Source organism: Etheostoma spectabile, unplaced genomic scaffold, assembly GCF_008692095.1.
Source record: "Etheostoma spectabile isolate EspeVRDwgs_2016 unplaced genomic scaffold, UIUC_Espe_1.0 scaffold00018872, whole genome shotgun sequence".
NCBI lineage: Eukaryota > Metazoa > Chordata > Actinopteri > Perciformes > Percidae > Etheostoma > Etheostoma spectabile.
In genome coordinates, this window is record NW_022604535.1 from 25,115 (window position 1) to 33,286 (window position 8,172).

Genomic DNA, 8,172 nt, shown 5'->3' on the forward strand with positions numbered 1-8,172 from the left:
AGCAACCTATAATCTCCACTGGCAAGCGGAGAACTGTAAGTTGTCCACATTGTCAACTAAAATTAAACGTGAAAATTTTTAAAAAACATGTCTCAAGGAAGCATACAATTGCCTTTGAAACTGTTACTAGGGACCGATTATTGGCATGCAAGTCTGTGGATCCTAAAAATGGAGTGTTTGCTGTTGAGAAGTAATTTTGTATGCCAGCAATACCAATCGACGTTGTGAAAAATACTTGAGGCCCCACACCAAAATTGATGTGCGAGGTGGAACATTGCTGTCGCAATGCTTACTTTACTGTACGGTCAAGCATGCTCCCTTTTGAATGTCAGCATATAATGTCCTTAATGTTCTGCCCACGTGCGGACAAACCAGCAGTGTATTTGCCACAGGAGGCCTTGGTGGAAATGGTGGGAAACAATTGGTTTGGAGATCGCAAATCCATTCTCCTTCAGCGTCAACAGGAGGCAGATGCTGCGGGTGTGCCCCTGTCTCTTAAACTTTCTGTTGGTGGCCCAGCCACAAAATTTCACATTTCTGTTTACGACCAAAGGTGTCCTACTATTCTAGGCTTGGAAGGGTTGTGGTAGCATACAACAGGAAGCAGAACAGCTGGCATTGCCCATGTTCAAAAGCTAGGCATTCATGTCTCCACAAATCAGTTGGAAAATGGCACCTTTTTGCAACACAAAGGGAGCTGTTTAAAAGGGTTAAATCCGCTGAACAGGAAAGCATTTCACCACATCCCACCACAGATCAAACAGCCACAAGTGAAATGAAGGAAGGGTCTTATTCACCAAATGACCAAGGGGTAGCAAAATTGCTGAATGACCTTAATTCACATAAAACGTAACCTGCTGAACTCCCCGAGGCTGTCATCGAACAGTCAAGAGATGGAAAGCAGTTGGGTACCTTGCCGAAGCACTTGACACTAAAGGAGTACAGATGCAAGGAGTGTGATGACATACTCACTGACCCTATACTCATCACGTCAAAAGGGAGGATTCTAATGACCACAGGCATAGTTGAAGGTGAGTGGTTTAAATGGTTCTACATTTTTACATTGTTATCATACAGTGAGGTTTCACCCCCCAAAAAGAAAAGGAAACAATGTAAAAGGCATTCTTGGCATTTTAACACCTTTTTGTTCAATTTTCTTAATAGGGATTTCAACCTACAGCAAGTCATGCGTGAAGTGTGGCATGTTCTACAGACATCAGGAGTGGGATGAAGGTCTCCACAACTTTGATGACCACATAATCCTGCCTCTGCACTTATGCCTCACAATAAGGAATGCATTACAGGTGAGAACTTAAAAATTTGAAAAAATAAATCTCAAAATAGATTTCAGAATGTCAATCTCCCAAAAGATAATGTATATTTCAATCAGATTATTGTTGCATTTCCGCTCATTTTCACAGAGACATACTGCTGTCAGCAGAGTTGTTGAAACAATTGAGGCAACTGAGGGAGTGTCCTTCCCAAACAAGGAAAGGGTTCTTCAGGGGTATCTCCATTTTGAGGCCCTTACTGAACATGACTACAACTTTGCTTGTGTATCATGTGGATACAGCCCAGCTGTTGCTGTGATGGACCTACATAAGAAGGGTGTTTTCAATACGCCATGCAAGTTAGACAATTTTTGTTGTTGTCATAATTTATAGAATTAAATGTTTTATCATAACTCCTCTCTCTGAATTATTATGCTGAACAGTCACAGGGTTTCCACATGTAGACAACTAAACACAAACTTTTCCTTTAACAGTCAGTGACATCGAGGGGCCCCCTCAAGACTATGATTGACAGGTGGACATCAACAAATTCTGGGATGCTATTGCCACAGAAATCATCAGTCGGGGTTTCATGACATGAAAAGTCATGCAGAAACGTGTTTTTGAGAACAAAATGGTATGTACATAAGTGTGTGAATTCACTGAAAGTGGTCCCTAATATTACCTCTTTTTGTTTCTTAAGGTGGTTGAAACAATCCTTTTATTGTGCCACCAAAAAACCACAACTGGGCTCCATGGATTGGAACACATACTAGGCAATCCACTGTAGTCCTGGACACAGAACATGACAAATTACAAGCATCTAAAATGACTACTGAAGGTGATGACATGCAGGTAACAAAAGAACGCCTAGCTGATGAACTCCTTAACTGGAAGGTTAGTTGTGAAAGTGAAATAAGATTTCTGAAATAAAATGTTTTGGCACTGTCAAAATATGCTTAAGATAAACATTGACTTAGAAATGTTTTTGTACAACAGGTAGAGGAGGTGAGAGCGCTGTGCGAGCAGTGGGGTTTGGACAGCAAAGGCTCCAATGATGGATCTTGTCCTAAGACGGCATGAAAAGATGTCTAATAGGGTCACCTACAACAGAGTTTTTGAGAAGGTCTGGGGTGCCTCTGGTGAGTGAAATAAAATATGACATTTCAATCATTTTTAAGTAATTTAATCCCTGAAAATCTGCAAGTACATGAGTATGAATAAACACTCGTGTTGTGTAGGTGGCAATGCTGTAATCACTTGTCCATGTGGCATTGTGTGCTCTGTCAAATTTAATCTACGAGCGGACAGTCCACGTGATTATATGGACATGTTACTGTCATGGACACACTTTCCCAACATCAAAGTCTACAACTATGCCAGGGGGACTGGCGTTACATGGCAACCGCCGACAACCAGGGACTTTCCATCCTTTTCAAGGACTGTCGGTGGAGCCTAATGTGGACAACATTAAGCAGGCTTCAGAGGGGAAACTAACAGCGAATATGTCCTGGTTGAAGCACCCCAAGGTACCAGCGAACGATAATGGCCATCCTCTCACTGGGTCTTCAGAGCATTTTGTTCTTAGTGATGTATTCCACCAGGGGAACAGCAGGGATGAGAGGGACCCGTGCCTGAGCTTGCTGGTTACATCAACAGCCAGTGTGTGGAGCAGCTGTTGTCAGGCATGAAGAAGAACAATTACTTCTTGAACATTGCAGAAGAGCAATACAAAAAGATTGTTCCAGAAAATGGGGAGATGCAGTTGGACAGCTATGGGAGACTCATGTTGGGTGGGTTATTCCTTTGTGCTTTTTTCTCCTTTAAGACTTGTGCAAAGCTCAAAACAATAAAAATACGAGGACCTGTATATTTTTGCTGTGTTAATTAATTGTAAGTTACAATTATAGATTTAAATTGTACCAATTTAGCACATGGCCTCCTATTTAGAATGGGTATATTTCTACGTTTGTTAGTGCACAAAGATGAATGTTTTTTTTCTTTTATGCTGGTATAAAAGGAAAATGTAACCTAATTTCATTGAACAGCTCCTTCCCTTCAACCTGGGATGTCCGCCACGTCCTTTTGCTTTAGTGGAGGAAGTGAGGAACAACAGAAGTGTGAGTCAGCTGCTTTAATGAAGCAACTTTTAAATAGAATGATTTTTTTTGTGTTCTTTCGATTAGTGTACTATGACAAAGAGCAGATAGACTTCACCAGTCTTCAGAAAGTCAAGCCAAATAAGGCCTGCTGGGGTCAGGAGTTTCAAAACATGCAAAAAAAAAAAAAAAAAAAGGTGATGCAAATCAACTGTAGGCTACTATGAATTGTGCTTACTATTACAAGGTACAGGTCTTGACTTTTTTTCTTCTTTCCCTTAGTCAATGGAGGTTTTGGATAGGACCAAAGATCCTAATAAACATCCAGCATTTGTGGACAATGTGGTCCTCACTCGAGCGGACTTTTGTAGTCTGGGACTGATTGAGGACATCAGTGGAACAGTAAGAATTGAGAACGTACGCTAATGAGATGATGCATATTGATTGTGCAAGCTGATGTAATTCAATTGTTAAATTTTTTTTTTTTAACCGATGTGTCTATACTCTGGCAGATCCTGAACAGCTGTCTCGAAATGATAGAAAAGGTCATTTTTGAAAAAATATTCAAACAAATTGGAATGGATTTATCAACAGTTCAACATTAAGAGATCAACTATATCTGTTACAGAGAGTGGCGGGAATGTTTGCAGCAAACAGCCATGTTATAGCAACTTGGTTTCCACCAGTGTCCTTGAATCCTATGGATCACCTGCCGGTAATTTCTGTGTTGATTCTTCAATAAGTTAGCTTTTTAGTTAAATAATGAAGTTATTTTTTTAACTACTCACATTTTATATTAACATATTTTCCTGTGTAGGTGAATGCAGCAACTCTGCAGTGCATTCTGCTCCCAGTTTGGATACCTGGACACTGGACTATGCGTGTACGTAAATGTAGTTTTTAGGCTTTTAGGCTTTTTCTGTTTAAACTTACTATAAAACAAAGTTTCCCGTTGCCAATCTTAATCATTGCAAAAAATTGCAGTGCATCACAGATAAATCTTTAAGCATTCCCTGTAGTTTTCTGTTGTGTTCTGTACAAGGTCAACTTTTAAAGTCAAAATGCGTTACTGTGTATCTGTTTATATTCTAACCCATTTAACTGATAATAAAACCACAGAAAAGGAAGATTTACTTCCTAGATCCACTTTATGGCATTGGCTGGAGAGATGACAGTTGGACCGTACCATTCAATTTTTTAGGGCAATAAGGTTTTTTTTGCCTTCTGGATGGTGGTAGTTCTTTTTTCCACCACTTGTCCTTTTTTTCTTTTTTTTAAATCTATGGTTCTGTTTTATATAAACTTTAGATGTTTTGGCATATTAGTGTATGACACACAATTCCTATTTGGTGCTTAAAAGCAACGAAAACAAAACCATTGCCAACATTTCACAGCAGGGCAGTTCTGTTTGAGTCCTTTATGACAAGAGTCCCATTAAGAGTTCCTCGGCACATTTTCTGCCATTTTGCCCTGTGGTGGGGGGGGGGGGGGGGGGTTCCTGTTTTTTTTTTTTTTGCAACTTAAGCAAGTGCTTTCCATTATCTTAAAATGTAATTTTGGATTACTGGCCATAGATTTTCAAATTTTACCCATCTGCACCAGACTTGGCCCCATTTTAGCCCCCATGCTAAAAGTTCTCTGTCACAAGGACTAAGTGGGTACATGAAATTTGCGAAGTTCCAACCTCTGGACAGTTCCTAAATGTTCAAAGCATTGGTTATATGTTGGTTTTTAAACTTTACATTACCAGAGCTGCCAACTTTTCCCAAAACCTTGGAGTGAGATTTGGGGGGGGCCATATTTTGCCGCGTAAAAAGCAATTTCTTTGGCTCTTTCAGGATTATTATACTCCACTGTTTAAATTGGGATTTGTTATATGTGGGGGGATGGGGCTCTCCCTAGGGGGGTCTGGGGGTATGCCCCCCCCCCCCCCAGGAAAAAGTTTTGAAAAATAAACCATTAAATGGCACTTTCTGGAGAGTTTTGTGCAAAAGAAATGGAGAAATCAAGTCTTGCATGATATGTGCAAAACTGTTGGGTTAAGAACCTTTGTGTTTTGTTGTATCAACAGGTTTTAGGGCATTCAGCATTTACATTATTAACTTCTTATGATATAAGAACTGACCCACACAATGTGCCAAACATAATGAACCACATGAAGAGACAGTAGCATATGTCAGCAACAGCTGAGAAGATCTGGGTCTGTGGTGAACAGGTCCAGGGGTCCCTGGTGTAGGGACCAGGGACCCAAAGTTAAATTAATGTTGAGGGATCAACTCAGACCACTGAAATTCTAAAGAATGAGAACCACTGAGTTACATAAATTCTAATCCTTTGTGCCAAGGTTCAGTAATGTTTGGCCCTCATCCTCATCCCCCCCCCCCCCCCCCCCCCCCCACACACTTACTGGATTTACTTTTTTGGGAAAATAAAGACTATTTGTTCATTTTATAAAACATTGAATGAATTATTTACAGATACATTTAGAGATGCACAGAGGTTAGAGAAGCACCATAGGCCCAACGTTGCAGTATCGTATATATAGTATAGTATATATACATATATATACATATATTTATATATATAAAGTATAGCTCTGATGTGTTTCATCAGATTTCTGCTCATGTCTACAACTTTGTGCACATTCAAAACATAACAACTCCCATCTCTGTTGTCCGAGATTTGGAGAGTTGTATTAATACAGTCAGCTGTGCATGTCATTGCTCCGCTGATATGGTGGATCTCATTCAGACCGTCTGACAGACACAGAGGCCCATTTGGGTCTCTGGTCTCTGACAGAGTTTAGAGGTGGCCGTACGCTGCTCTTCATCGGAGGTCTACGCACAGATGCAACGCGTCACTGCCCACAGCAGAGCGCGTCCACTACAATGAACTGAAGTTGCTACACTACCAGCCGCGCTGCTCACCTCTATCTTTACAGAGAGAGTGGACACCAAGCGACGGACGGGTCTGTGATACTCAGAGCTCATACCTGAAGCCGGGGAAATGCACCTGGGATGGCTTGTAAAAAAAAATGTTTTCAGTTTGCGACAATTTGAAACTTCCACAGACAGGGAGCGCTCTTGAACCCACTCACAGTCTCTGAAAGCACAACTAGTCGATCACGAGTGGCTCAACAGGTAAAAACATAGATAAACTCATCTTTCAGAAATTTGACCGACCGGGTTGACACTTCAGCGTGAGAAATCGAGGGGGGGGGGGGGGGGGGGTGTGAGCGTGTGAAACCGGTCAAATGCGTGTGTCTCACGGCCGATGCGTGAGAGTTGGCAGCCCTGCATTACATTTACTATTCCAATACACCGTCTTCTCAGAAGTGTTGCTCAGACCTTGTCCCCTGGACCTTGGAGGACTTTCGGCGCAGATGACAAGGTATTTCTTTAAATAATTCTTAGGAACTGTACCACTTGTTCATCAATCTTTCATTAATAATTGTGTACTGCTCATACAACAGGGCCTACAAAAGCAAGGTTCGTCTAACAACTGTGGCACGTATGTTTTGATGGTAAGATGTTGGCTATTCTGTATATTTTACTGGTCATATTTGTGTAGTACGGTTTTTCAAATTATTGCACTGCATCTACGGCATGCAAATTCACACTATTGTTACTCATACTGCTTGTATTTCTTGACTTTTTTTACTTTTATAGTATGCGTTTTATGTGGCGATTTCATTACTTATAATTTTGTTATTGAGATACAATCCAACGTTTTACTAAAATCAAGTGATATGTCATATTGATTGTACCATGGTTTATGTAGCAGCCTGTATGTCCAAGACAAATTTCCCTTGGGACAAATAAATAATCTTGAATCTTGATTGATTTACTGATTTCCCAGTTGATTCCACCTGTCAGACTTCTGCAACTGCCAGCCTGTCACTCTACCTGTAGCCTTCATGAGAAACATGTTTCCAGTGTGTTTTGGAAATTACCATACAAATGTGTTATTTTTGATTTGATTTATTAATTTTCAAAGAGCAACATGCATCAAATAAGGAGATGGTGGTGCCAAGTTCTCCTGGAAACCTATGACCAGAGGTGGGTAGTAACGAGTTACATTTACTCCGTTACATTTACTTGAGTAAGTTTTTGAAAACATTGTACTTCTAGGAGTAGTTTTTAAATCACTATACTCTTACTTGTACTTGAGTACATTAGTGAAGAAGAAGCTGTACTCTTACTCCGCTACATCAGGCTACAATGAGCTCGTTACTTTTCTTTTTACCTCTTTGGTATTTTACGCGTCATCGTTTTTACCCCAGCGTACGCCTCGTTTTAATGTTTTATTTTGACAGAGAGAGTCTTCCGCTGAAGGCTCTACCACGTGACTGTGTTCCACCAATCAAACGGCGTTGTGCAGTCACGTGACCATGCTTGATCTCAGCGGCGGGACCACAGACTGTGGGTGTTTCCCAATGTCAAGGAAGGATCCTCCAAAGCCAGAATTTGGAGGATGCCACGTCACCAACGTCATCAACGTCCGTCGAAGGACCGTTCCAATTTCGAGGATCCTCCGAATTCCTCCAAGGACGGAGTCCTTCATTCAGAAAATTTCCCATAGAAAAGGATGCATATGTGTATCCTTCGCGGTCCCAAATCTCCCACAATCCCATGCGCGGGCCTTGCCATCTCGTTAAAATAATGATAGCGGACCTCAGCGGGAGTTCGAGCGGCATCACTGACGGTGAAATAATAATGTAAATGTAAGTATCTTTAGTCTGTGCCGTAATTTGTTATCACCGTTAATATTTTACATCAATGTAAAGCTTAACGCTTTAAAGC

The 8,172-nt window shown here is 40.9% G+C and overlaps 1 long non-coding RNA gene across 1 annotated transcript; it reads left to right on the top strand.

The window, feature by feature from the left end:
* Positions 1-4,126: 4,126 nt before the first annotated feature.
* On the top strand, positions 4,127-7,058 carry LOC116683063 (uncharacterized). The gene is made up of 3 exons (XR_004330521.1): positions 4,127-4,137; positions 6,703-6,760; positions 7,039-7,058. It is a non-coding gene; the product is annotated as an uncharacterized LOC116683063 (long non-coding RNA).
* Positions 7,059-8,172: the final 1,114 nt, after the last annotated feature.